Source organism: Solanum tuberosum, unplaced genomic scaffold (genome assembly GCF_000226075.1).
Source record: "Solanum tuberosum cultivar DM 1-3 516 R44 unplaced genomic scaffold, SolTub_3.0 scf00554, whole genome shotgun sequence".
In the NCBI taxonomy this organism is placed as follows: domain Eukaryota; kingdom Viridiplantae; phylum Streptophyta; class Magnoliopsida; order Solanales; family Solanaceae; genus Solanum; species Solanum tuberosum.
Window position 1 is genome coordinate 166957 of NW_006239480.1, and position 14780 is coordinate 181736.

The window sequence follows — 14780 nt, forward strand, 5'->3', positions numbered from 1 at the left end:
GATGGTGTTTTGAGATATCAAGGTAGATTGTGTGTACCTATGGTAGATGGACTCCAAGAAAGGGTTATGGAGGAAGCTCATAGCTCCCGTTATTTCGTTCATCCGGGTTCCACGAAGATGTATCGTGACTTGAGAGAAGTTTATTGGTGGAATAGCATGAAGAAAGGCATTGCTGAATTTGTTGCTAAATGTCCGAATTGCCAGCAAGTCAAAGTTGAACACCAAAGGCCCGGTGGCTTGGTGCATAATATAGAACTTTCGGAATGGAAGTGGGAGATGATCAATATGGATTTCATCACAGGGTTGCCAAGGTCTCGCAGAAAACATGATTCTATTTGGGTAATTGTCGACAGAATTACAAAGTCAGCCCATTTTCTACCGGTAAAGACTACCTATTCAGCAGAAGATTATGCCAAGATATATATTCAAGAGATAGTGAGACTTCATGGAGTCCCAGTCTCCATTATTTCTGATAGAGGTGCACAGTTTACTGCACAGTTCTGGAAATCTTTTATAAAGGCTTGGGTTCAAAGGTGAAATTAAGTACTGCCTTTCATCCTCAGACTGATGGGCAAGCAGAGCGAACTATTCACACTTTAGAAGATATGTTAAGGGCTTGTGTAATCGATTTTAAAGGGAGTTGGAATGACCACCTACCTCTCATTGAGTTTGCCTACAAAAACATTTATCACTCTAGCATCCAAATGGCTCCATATGAAGCTCTTTATGGGAGAAGATGTAGATCTCCTATTAGGTGGTTTGAAGTTGGTGAAGCAGGGTTGATAGGACCAGATTTAGTTCACCAAGCTATGGAAAAGGTGAAAGTGAGAATCTACTCACTTTACCTCAAGAACAACCCTCAAAGATCGAAATCCTCACCTCAAGAATTCATCAAACTCGATAAGCAAAAATATGAAGGACAAAACCTCAAGAACGACCATCAAGAATTCAAATCATTCAACCTCAATAATGAAATTAAGGATGTAATTTACATGATTAACGTGCGGGTGAACGAACCCAACACTATGAAAGTTGTCATGCCCCGAGCCTACACCTTGGGTGGGACCGGCACTCAGAGACCATTATTGTCCCCAAGCAAACTCTTGCCCTGGCTTTCTTAACTTAGCAAAAACCTAACTCAACAGAATAACTCCATGCAATGAAAGGTCATAAAAATGACCTAATTGATAAAATCTAGCCAAAAAGGCAACTCGTGTCTCAAAATAGAATATTTACATATATACATAAATGAGAGACTCAATACTAACTGACTGATTGCCTATGTAGCCTCTATAACACTGCGATGGATGTTGGACAGACCCCGCAACATCCTAATAAAACAAAACTAGGAACACAAAATAACAGAGTACTCCGGAAGGTAAGGAGGCTCACCACTAACTCTGGAGTGCTCAGCTGGATCAACAGCGTGCTGGATGCTGATCCGGGCTACCTGCGTCTGCATCGTCATAAGATGCAGGCCAACTGGCATCAGTATATTGAATGTACGAATATGCGAGCTGCAAAGCTAAACAACAACTTCAGCTTGAAAGGAATACAAAGGAACTCTTACCTTGGCTCTGCTCGACTCATGAATAACCGAACTCAATATAAAGCAATAAGACACATGCAATATATATAAAGACTTATAAAACAATGTAACAACTTAGTTCGTTAAGGATAAACAATAACAAACTCAACTTTACTTATATAAAAGTAATATAACTTAGTGGGAGATTCTTTAACCGACCCACTATGAGCCCTAGTGATGATACAACGTTTTACCTCACGTTGCCCAAGGACCATCCTTTACCTTACCGTGATAAAGGACCTTACTTAACTTAGTGGATCCACTAGCTTAATCTTATGTGATCATCTAAAAAGAATGACCCGTTAAGTCCCCATGTTTGGCTACATGGTTCTTATAGAGAGTTGAGTTAATATGAACTCGTGTCCCCAATTCGGTGCTCAATACTACTGCCAATATACTTTAGCTCATAAGTGTTTTAAACACATCTTTCTTTAGTTTGAGATAATTGCTCAAAGCTTAGCCCAAAGGCTCTTTTGGAATCAATGTTCCCTCTTCTTTGCTCAAATGTGAAAAACATTTATAAACTTCTTTGGGAATACATAGTCCCCTAATAACTTTTGAGAAATGAACTCAACTCTATACTCTTGGTTTAAATTGAAACTTGAGCCTTAAAATGAAGTTAAAACGTTTAACAAAGACTCTTGAAAAACTTTAAAGACTTGCTTTGACTTGCGTCTTAACTTCTAAACTTGAACTTCTAAACTTTCACTTGACTTTAATCCTAACTTTCCTCGAATTGGAGTATGGATTCGAGGGTAATGATCTCATGTTTATGGATGAATTCGTGATGTTTAGATGTACCTTAGAGTGTTGAAAACAACTATAAAACATAGGTACATTACCAAGGAATATGTATGAAAAAGTGGGGAAAGAATGAGTAAGACCGGCGTCCCTGGCGCTCTGAGAGGCGCGGGGTGCCAGCCCTCAAATTTCAGAGGGGCCTGCTGGGTGCCCTGCATGGCGCACCGCCCCAAGGAGGGGTCTCAGAGCCCATTTTGGGGCGCGCTGGCTGGTGCGACGCCCCAGTCCTTTTTCCCCGAAAACCCGACTTTCCTCCTTGTTTTTCCAACTCTAAACCTTCTTAACTTCAAAGGTTCCAGCCCCTAACACTTAGAATCATAAAAATCCTTAATATACAATGGATTCAACTCGAAATCACAACCGGAAACATGCACCCAACCAACAAGAAACTTCAACAACACAACCACAACTTCAACAAACGCAACCACTAACTTCAACAAACACAACCACTAACTTCAACAACACAACCAATATTTTCTCGGATTTAAAACGAGTTTGGCGTGTGGGGGAATGAACCAACCCAACACTATGAGCTCACATACCTTAATAGAGATCACCGCCGCCGAAAACCATAACGATCTTGACGAATCCTTGCTTCTTCTTCTCTTTTTCCTCTTCTTACTCTCTTCTCTCAAAAAGCCCTAAATCTCACTTTTAAAAGGGAAAACTGATGTACAATCAGCTTAGACCCTTGATATACAACCAAAAGAAAAGGTGAGGGAAAAAACCAAACTACCCTTAAAATTCCGAATGAACTTCCCTAACCAACAACCCAATTTCGAAAGGGCATAACTCACTCATATGAACTCGGAATCGAGTAAACTCGGCGGCGTTGGAAAGATCATTCCAACGGCCTTCCAAGAATAACTGGAAATACACCTAACTCATCCTGAGCTAGGAGTTACTACTTCTCAAAGTTGACCAAAAACTTATTTTTTTCCATACTTGATCAATTTTCCAGATTTTTGAATTCTTTCCAAAAATGACTATTTCAAATTTCCACCTTCTTCATAGTTATTTCAACTTACACGATGTTACAATATCTCCCCCTTGGGAACATTCATCCTCGAATGAGATTACTCTTACTAGGCTAAGGGTGTAACATCAACTCAACACCCAACAAGCAATCATGCAAACAACAACAACAACATGCTCACTATAATTTAAAGAGCTCTAAGAAGGAAATTAGTACCTTGATCGGCATTTCCTCTAGCTTCAAAGAGATGTGGATATCTCTTCTTCATGTCCTCTTCGGCTTCCCAAGTAGCTTCCTCAACAAATTGGTTCCTCCAAAGGACCTTGACCGAGGCTACCTCTTTCGTTCTCAACCTACGAATTTGGCAGTCTAAAATCTGAACAGGAATCTCCTCATAAGATAAGCTATCCTTGATCCCAATACTTTCAGTTGGTAGGATCAATGAAGGATCGCCTATGCACTTCTTCAACATGGAGATGTGAAATTACCGGATGAACCACTGCTAATTCCTGTGGTAGCTCCAACTCATAAGCAACATTCCCAATCCTCTTGGCTATGCGGTAAGGTCCGATATACTGAGGACTAAGTTTTCCTTTCTTACCAAACCTCATAACCTCCTTCATGGGTGAAACTTTCAAATATACCTAATCATTTACTTCAAACTCTAATGCCCTTCTCCTAACATCAGTGTAGGATTTTTGACGACTTTGTGCCATTTTCAACCTTTCTTGAATCACTCATTTACTTGTATTGGGTAAATGAATCTAAGGAAAACTTGAGGAAAACAATCGATTCTAGTCGAATTAGGGTAAGAAAATGAGAAGAAATATTCATTAGATTGATATGGGGAAAGGCTAGCGTGGCGCACTTCAGATGCGCCAGAAGGTCTAGCGTGGCACACCAGCAGTGCGCCAAGATTGAGTCTTTGAAGTTCAGGGCTGGTGCCCTGTGCCAGCAGTGCGCCAGGGTCACCTTCCCCGCACCATTTTTTCATCGTTTGCTCTGTCTAAGTTCTTTTAAGGTGTACCATTACTCATTTCTGATTCTGACTACTCTAAACAACATCTAAACATCGAGAGATCCTTCATAACATGAATCATAACCCCTGAATTCATAATTTAAATTCAAGGTAGAGTTAAGAATAAAGTCTTGAGAGTTCTTTTGAGTCATTTCGAGAAGTCTTTCACAATCTTTTAAAACTTGTTTAAGGCCTTGAGTTTGAGGATGAGGAGAGTTGAGTTTCATTTTTCAAAATGAATATATGGGAACTAAGTATTCCCAAGAGTAAATGTTTTTACATTTAAAATGAGAGGAAACATCAATTTCCGAATGAGTTCATGAGGTTCTGAGTATAATCTCTTTTAAGAGAACCTTTTGAGTAATAATCTCAAAGCTTGGGGATAAGGAAATATTTTTAAACATATGAGCTGAGTATATTATTCGGAGTAGTATTGAACACTGATATGGGGACGAGTTCAAACAACTTAAAGTCCTCATAAACAATGCAGCCAATGTGGGTAGAAAGGGTTATAATATTTAGATGATTCCTTATTGTTTTTTAAGCATAACTTAGTTGATTAACTTAGTTGAGGATGTCTTATACTCCAGCAAGGTATATGAAAGTTCTGGCAGCGTGGGCGAGAAATTGTATCATCACATAGCTCATAGTAATGGTTGTCGTTTAAAGAATCTCCCAGTTTGAGTTATTTCGTATCTTTACATATATATAACAGTTATTATTGTATTTTTGAATACATTGAGTTGTTATCTACTGTTTTAAATGCTTTAGTATTGAGTTGAGTATCCATGTGTTGAGTACAGTTGAGGCGAGTATGTTTTCTTCTTTCCAAGTTCAAACTTTTATGTTATGTTCAGTATTCCCTTACATGCTCGTACATTCAACGTACTGATGCCATTTTTCCTGCACCGTTTCATGATGCAGATACAAGAGATCAAGGTCATCAACATGCACTTCGTTGATAACATAGCAGTTCGAGTTAGGTTTGGTGAGCCTCCGTGCTTCTGGAGGATCCCTTCTCTATTTCTATTATTTCAGTTTTGTTAGGATGATCGGGCGTCTTGTCCTGATATCCCTCATAGTATAGAGGCTTCATAGATAGACAGTAGTAGTTCAAGAGTTTTTTTCATTTCTATTGTTATTGTTTGAGACTCGAGTTGCCTTCATTTGGCCAGTTGAATGTTCTTATATATTTATGAGTTTATTATTTTGAGATATTGAGTTAAAACCTTACTTTTAAAGTTCTTTTATTGTTGAGTAAATCTTCTGTTGAGAATTGAGACAGGCCAATGGTTCAGTTGGGGCCAGTAATAGTTCTTGAGTGCTGGCCACGTCCAGGGTATAGAATCGGGGAGTGACAATAATTCTCAAAGCGTTAAAATGTTCACAAGAACTTTTGGATTTTCTTCAATATTCAACATTCAATTTTTCTTTTCATAGACTAAACTTCCCAATTGGTACTCTCAAATCAAACACAAAAGAATGAAAATCAATTGGACTAAGTGGTGGCAATCCTGGTAACTTTATTATTTTATCCTTAACATCATAATTTTTGAAATATTCAGAATAATCGGTGAATCTATACAGTACATCAAAAACTGTGATTGGTTGGAACCAAAATAATGTATATGAAATTATTTTTTGCCACTAAACCAATCTGAAATCTCATTGACACACACTAACTTAATTAGGGTCCTATTATCCCCCGAACGAATTTTTTTCTTACATTCATGCACCTTTTGTGCTGATGTGACACCTTCAACCAAATAAATTTGTTATGTTTGTACACGTGTCTATCATGTGTGTAAACTTTTTTTTAAATTTTTTTTAAAAAATATGAATTAAAGGACACTTCTTAAAAAAAAAAAATTAACATAATTTTCTAAAAATAATTAAAAGTGAAAAGATAAGAATTCAATGAAAGAAAAAAATTTAAATTCAAAGTGAGCAAGAAATTAGTATAATTATTTCAGAAACAAATAAAATTATTTCATTATGAATAATTTTGAAGAAATTCACTATATTTTCTGAAACGAAGAACAAACATTTAAAAAGACTAATTGATTACTATCTATTTTATTGAGTCATCGATTCATGAGTGATTTAGTACTCATTATGACCAAGTAAAATCTCATTAGCAAAAGCATTGAGATTCACACTTGATGTACCATTTTCCTTCATAGCTTCCTTAGCTAAATCACTCCATTTCTTGACATTTCTTCTCAATTCTTCCCCTTATTCACCATCCCCCATCACGATCGTGATACATCTATTGAAGTCATCTCTTTCCACGACACCACCTTCACTAACATTAACTCTAACACCACTCTTCCAAATATCTTGAATTAGTTTTGCATTACAAACTTGATCGTTCTAGAGTGGACATGCCACAATAGGTACCTTAGATGCTATGCTCTCTAAAGTTTAATTCCATCCATAGTGAGTCAAAAAACAACCAATAGAAGGGTGTTTTAGAACTTTCAGTTGCGAGCACCAACTCATTATCTTCCCCTGCTTTTCAAGTTCGTCTTTGCAACTCAACTTTTCCTCCATCTTTTCCCCGTCTTTTCCTTCCCTAATCACCCACAAAAATGGCCTCCCACATTCCAGCAATCCGTGACCAAACACCTCAATCAATTGACTTGATATTTCGGAGTAACTAGCAAATGCTATGTAGATAACTGATCCCTTGTCCTTTGAGTTCAACCAATCCATATAATTCTTCGAACTAATCTCAATCATATCATCTCGAAAAATATTATCATCACGAAATATTGAAGGAATTGAAGGCCCAATTCCCACCATAGTCACATGCTTTAGAATTCTCAAAGCATCAAATTCCAAAGCATCAAAAGTGTTCATAAGAACTCTTGGAACTCTCTATGTCATCAAACACGAAAGAAGGAAAATCAATTGGACTAATTGGTGGCAATCCTGGTAACTCTATTATTTTATCCTTAGCATCACAGTGAAATAATTAGAATAGTCTATGAATCTATAATATAGTAAACATCAAGAACTGTGGCAGGTTGGATCCAAAATAATGTAGATGGGATATTAATTTTTTTTGCCACTAAACCAATCCATTCTATGATAATTGTGTAGATGACATGTGAAAAAGGGGTATCATTTTTTGCATTTGATTGGATCAAATTGAAAATAAATTTTGACCCACAGGACTTTACAAAAGAATAGAACATATGAAACTCATCAACTGAACTTCACTGGAATTTGCCATCATAGCCATCAGAGAAAGGAGCAAAGCTTAATCCTTCAACATTTGAGAGTTTTTTTTATTTTACTGTCACGACCCAGACCATCGTGATTGGTACCCACACTAACCCTCCGGTGGGAGAACCACTACTACAACCCAAACAAAGCAACTAAACCAAAAACTAAAGCATTTAAGTTACAGAAGCAAGTTAAATAGCTAAAGACTGAAGTTCCCATAAATATCCAAAGATCTAACAACTAAACAATACGAAAAAACACCTAGAACCTGAAAGTCAATGTACCAAAACATCTAACAAGATCCATAAGTCTAACAAGAAGGGTTGCGACCCCAAACTAATAAACTAATAACTAACTAGAAAAGTCTAAGTCCGAAATGTGGACATAGACGAAAGGAGAACTCAAGGCTACCTGAAAGAACTGGCTCACCCTTGAATTCGATCAGCGGTCACTAATCTTCTAAGCGAGGTCTGTCAATAGCCACCTGAAGATTCCCTGTACTCAACAAAGAAAGATCAAGAGCGGTATCAGTACCCAACCACAGTGTATTGGTAGGATCACATGGCTATCCCACTAAGTGCAACATACATAAGTCAATACAACAATACAATCACATGCATATATCAAACATATACAATATTATCAACATCTACGAACAAGATACAGTTTCACATTTCTCAAGATACACAATTACATCAATTCATTGGTGCTCACATGGAACCCAAACCCAAACTGTTAGCATACCGGAACGTGGTACCCGATCCAATGATTATGCCGGAACGTGGAAACCGATCCCATAATTATGGTCGGAACGTGGTAACCAATCCAAGTTAGTGTGTTGGAATGCAACACCCGATCCATTCAATAAGCCACAATAACAATCACAAAGTACATTCTCATAATCATACAATCAGGTCATGATTCATGGCATTCATCATTCATATATCCTCATTTACAATTAATGTGATCAATAATGCAACATTCAAATACATACATGTATCATAATGAAGCAAGAACAAACATATATCACACAATCGTAGAATCACAACCATCACCTACCTCGAAACAAGCTTAAAACCCTAAGAAACTTGATTCTTCCCTTTTCGGATTCGTTCCGCTTTTTCTTGGTCTACAAACAATCAATATAATATGGGAATCAATAAACAATCACTAATTATCCATATTACTAACAATTCTAACAACCCTAGATCATACCCATGATCCCACTACCCAAATTAGGGTTTTTTCCACCATAATTCTCTGATCAAAACTCTTCCCCATAGATAATTACCCATTAGATTTTGTTCTACGGATCGAAAAACGGACCCAGGGAGTTAAAATCTTACCTTTAGCCTCAAGAATGGTGGAAAACTGTCAAGAAAACTCCTAGGTTCGTTCCTTAGCTCTCAAGTTCGAAAATTGTAGAATAAAATATTTTTGGGGTTTATTTCTGACTTTAAGTCTCGTCTGCCCTGCCCTGGTGGTAGAAATCCCACCCAACTGGCTTGTACGGAACCAATGAGCTATTTTAATAAATCCAAGACCCCTATTTCACCACACCTTCAACCAATGACACTAAAAAAATACCCGTTTACGCTAAGATCAATTTTGGGAGTTCTACTCACCCGAATTCAATTCTGTAAAGTCGTACGGATTCCTTAATGACTTATCTATCTACTCGTGTGTTCAAATTCATAATTAAATCACCCAATTTCTACCAGATTTCCCTAGACTTTACTGACTCTGATTTCGTCCAAATCTGGACTAGGTTGGGAAAATTCAAGTTACTAGAAAAAAGTTTTCCGGCCCAAAAATTTTCCCCGTTGGCTTTTCTATAATGACGGAACCAGGATGTTACATTTACTGAAAGATGATAGGCTCTTGGTTAAAGTGATTCCAATGCCTAAATTGATTAATTGTTTAGAAAATTGAAGACATGGATTAATTTGGCCTTGGCCTGGGAATAGTGCTATAAGAACATGAGGCTTTTCATTCTTCAAATTTTTCATGTTTTGGGTGGTGAAAAGAGAAGTATCCATTAAGGATAACGAGGATTTTGGGCAGGAGAACTTTATTAATGAACAAGGCATTTTTGAACTAGCTTGGTTACAACCAGGGGCGGATCTACATGGATCCGAGGGGGGTCATCTGAACCCCTTTCGTTGGAAAAATTACACGGTATGTATAGGATCAATTTTTCGATTTATATGTATCTACCAAGTGATGAACCCCCTGAACATAATTAAAGGGATTGGTTCAGTGGTAAAGGGGGTTCAAGAATTCGCAATATAAGTGTTGGGTCACGAGTTCGACTCCCTGTAACAACGTTTTTCCCCATATTTCAGCCGATTTTCATTTAATTTTCTAAATAAATGAAAATTTTGTTTTGTTTGAAAACATATTGAGATTTATACTATTTTATTAGATATTAAAAAATAAATTTATTTTCCATTTTATAAAATTAAGTAAAACTTATAACGTTGTGTTCATAATTAAAATTAAAAATACATTCTCTCATACTCATTTCAAGTCAAACGTTTAATTTATATTTGACTAAGGAATAATATAATCACAAGTAATATTAAATAAATAAGAGTAATCATTTAAAATTTATAAATAAATACAATTGTCGCGATATTTTTCAATCTTGATAATTATTTTCTCGACGCGAATGTTTTTGCTACAATATGATTGGATTTAGAAGTATTCCTTAGTTAGTTTCAAAAATAAAATAACGTTTATATACAACAATGACAGAGACAAGACCCATATAGTTATAAAAAATACATTCTCATACTTATTTTAATGTTATGTCAAACATATACTTACTCGATTTTATTTTTGTGTTGAGGTAGAGTTGAATTTTTTTTAGTTGCTTATATCTGATCCGACCCATTTATATCTGACCCGCCCCACCCACACCGCTTATATGGATACTAATAGTGTACTTACTTATCTTTTTGAACCCCCTCGATGAAAATCCTACCTCCGCCACTTAAATATTTCATATTTTGGGTGGTGAAAAGAGAAGTATCCATGAAGGAGAATGAAGATTTTGGGCAGGAGAACTTTATTAATGAATAAGGAGTTTTTGAACTGGCTTGGTTACAACTGATTTAGGTCACACATATTTATACTAGTAAATAGATTGTTCTAGGTATAAAAAAAATCTAGAAAATTTATCATATTTCTTTAAATATCTACTTTAAATATTAAGTTTTGAGATTTATATAAATATTTATTAAATAAAAATATCAAAATATATCTTACCTAAACTTTCTAGAAGCTCCAAGAAGTATCTGGATTTATTGTTATTCCAAAAATAAACTTTATTATTCAGCAACAAATAAAACAAGAAATGCTTGAATACTTTATAGTAAGTAACAAAACAAATCTAATGATAGCAAGTAGTATGTTTCATTACCAGATATAACGTGTGCTGACAATTTAGAGAGACAAAAAAAATATTTTTATTTTTCCATGAATCATCATTATTATTCAGTAAAAAAATGCAAGAAACGCATGAGTACTTTAGTCTAAGAAAACATAATTATAGCAAGTAGTATATTTTATTATCAGATATAACGTGTGCTAACAAATTAGAGATACAAAAGCATGACATGTTTGTTGTTTCGAGAATCATCATTATTATTCTGTAAAAAATACAAGAAATGCATTTGTAATTTAGTCTGGAAAAACGAAAAAGAAATATAATGATAGCAACTAGATTGTTTTATTAATCATTTTTATGATTCAGTAAAAAAATGACGCAAGAAATGCATGAGTATATAGTACTTAGACTAAGAAACAAAAAAGACATAATAATAGTAAGTAATATGTTTTATTATCAGATATGTCATGTGCTAACAAATTAAAGATCCAAAAGCATGGCATATGTAAATATTCGATTGTAAATTATTATTTTTAAAACATAATCAGAAACATGATAACGTAATTCAAAATTAGAATATAAAGAAGTAAGCAAATGAAGAAAAAATTTCAACATATAATACATATATATTATCTATCTACACTATAGTTTTTCTTATAGGGTGAGAGTACTCAAGAATAGTATTTTTGTCAGCTCTGATGTTGAAATATGTGATTGTATATCTCATCTAAAAATTTTAACTTTTAGAGAAGACACACTTTTATTTACTTAATTATAAATTATGATACTGCTTAGCTCGAGAAAACAAAAGATATAGAAATAGATTAAATATTCAATTTTTGTGTTGTATCAGTTTTATTTGGCGAAATAGACATGAATGCTCTTATAGTTGGATTGACCTTTTCACCAACCTTAATGAATAACAAGAACAAAATCCTGTAAAAAAAACACTATCCCTAGTAAAATGACAAGGTATATTCACTTTGAATAATCAATCTTATTTGCCTTGTATCGCTTAAAATATATTTTCCACCGATCATAATAATTTGAATTTCACCTTCACGCTCATTACAATTTTTTATTCCTTCAAACTCATCCTAAAACATCTGTATACTTATGAAATGCAATGTAGGGTAGTTAAAGGGTACTTTCAAAATGGTTTTGATAAATTATTAGGCACAATACTCAATTACTCATGTTCTTCATCCCTCCAACCACCGCGTCTCTCCACACAAAATCTTACAACTTAACATTACATTTCATCATGACCTATTGTTTTCTTTTCTTCTTTACTATTCTATTCTACATACATATGCTCTCTCATGTTCTTCTACTCTTTAATTGTTTGTGTTTGCTGTTTCGAATTTCAAATTAGTTATAACATCACCATTTATGGACTATTAAAGACAAGATTATTTTTAAGTTAATGGTTATGATTTATGCATATTGTGTTTTGGTTCAGGTATGAGGTGAAAAATATAAAATTCTACAATGTATTAAAGCTAGGTCTTGATAAAGCAATTTTTTTATTTGCATGACTTCCATTGAGTTTCATTAATTAGGTTTTGAAATTGTGATTTTTCATTTACTTTGCCTCTGCTTTCTCTTTATATAATAATGACTTGTTGTTGACAGTTATATTATTTAAAGATCTTTTACATCTCCTTTAATTTATTAAAAGTTGGCTTAATATATAGGCTAATGTTGATTTTTGTGGAATTTTTGTTTCTTTTCCTTAAAGAAAAGATACATATATAGATTAGGAATTAATTAAATACATTCAAAGATTTTTTACCGAATTAATTTTATTAGGAGAAATAGACATGAATACTTTATAACATAATTTGCATAATCTTTTCACCAACCTTAACTATAAAAAGAAAAAACAAAATTGTGTACATAATTTTCATCCCAAATAAAATAATATTTAACATTTCTCCATGAAATACCATCTCAAAAGGACAAATATTTATAAGAAATTATTGATACGATGTAGAGTTTAAATTGTATACATTTTCAAATTAAATAGTTTAACATGACAATAATATTTTCATATTATCCTTCATATGAGCCTTGTTTATTGTTTTTTTTTTAAAAAAATTGTAGCCACTAGGGCAACAATACAGTCACAGCAAAAAAAAAAAACAAACTAAAAGGGTTGGTGTAACGACCTGTTCCCGTCGTTATAGAAAAACCAATGGGGAAAGAATTGGGGCCAGAAAACTTTTGAGTAGTAACTTTGGATTTGCTAGCCTAGTCCAGATTTGGACGAAATTGGAGTCAGTGAGGTCTAGGAAAATATGGTAACAAATGATAGATCTAATTTTGATTTTGATCACATGACGAGATAGCTAAGACGTTAAGGAACCTGTACGACTTTACATAATTGAATTCGGGTGAGTTGAACTTCCGAAACTGATCTTAGCGTGAAAGGGTATTTTCTGAGTGTCATGGGATGAAGGTGTGCTGTGAAATGGTGGTTTGGAATTCTTAAATTTTGCTCACTGTTTTGTGCAAGCCGCTTTGGCAGTGGTTTCTGTCGCTAGGGCGGGGCCGCTGTAGCGGGGTAATGACTGTTGTGGTGGGCCAAACGCGACTTAAAGTCATAAATAAACCCCAAAATGTCTTTATTCTACTCATTTCAACTTTGAGAGCTAAGGAACGACCCTAGGGGTTTTCTTGACAATTTTCCATCATTCTTGAGGCAAAAGGTAAGGTTTTCACTCCCAGAATCCATTTTTCGATCCGTAGAACTTAGTTTCTTGGGTGATTATTGTTAGGGAAGGGTTATGGAACTATTTGGATGGTGGGAAAAATCCCTAATCTGGGTATGGGGATCAAGGGTTTGAACTAGGGTTGATATTATTGATTATGATCCGGGTAATTGGGTCTTGATTGTTGATCCTTGCATATAAATTGTTGTTTGTAGACCTAGAACAAGTGGAAAGAATCCAGAAAGGGAACATTCAAGTGCCTTAGGGGATTCAAGCTTGGATTCGAGGTAGGTGATGGTTGTGATTTCATGTTGGTGTGATATATGTTTATAATTGCTCATTATAATGCATGCGTGTATGCGAATGTTGCATTATTGATCATCCTAATCGTAAATGAGGATATTGAATAATTGTATTCCATGAATCACCTCTTGAGTGTGATTGTGAGAATAGACATTGTAATTGTGATTGTCGTTTGTTAAATGGATCGGTTGTTGCGTTTCGACACACTAGCTTGGATCGGTTGCCATGTTTCAACATAAACATGAGATCAGTTGCCACGTTCTGGCATCAACATGGGATCGGTTGCCAAGTTCCGGCATAAACATTAGATCGGGTTTCACGTTTCGGTATGCTAACAGTTTGGGTGTGGGTTCCTTGAGAGGACCATTGAATTGGATTCCATGAGAGGACCATTGAATTGGGTTCCGTGAGAGGACCATTGAATTGTATTGTGTATGTATTTGTTATGATTACGTTCATATCTAATGATGATTGATATTGAAAGACTGTATGTTGCTCTAAATTGATAACCAATGTGTATTATTGAGAACGTGGGATGCTACATTGATCCTAAAAAGATGACTAATATTGTATATGTTCGGTATATGCATGTTTTATAATGTTGTGGTTACTTGCATGTGTTTCACTTAATGGGATAGCCACGTGATCCTACCATTACACTGTGGTTGTGTACTGATACTGCACTTACTCTTTCATTGTTGAGTACAGGGCATCTTCAGCTCAGCTAGGTGACTATTGAGCGTGACCAGATTCAAGGG

At 35.2% G+C, this 14780-nt stretch overlaps 1 pseudogene; it reads right to left on the bottom strand.

Annotated features, from left to right (window-relative positions):
- Positions 1-6486: 6486 nt before the first annotated feature.
- On the bottom strand, positions 6487-9623 carry LOC102584260 (crocetin glucosyltransferase, chloroplastic-like; annotated as a pseudogene).
- Between the last annotated feature and the right edge of the window lie 5157 nt (positions 9624-14780).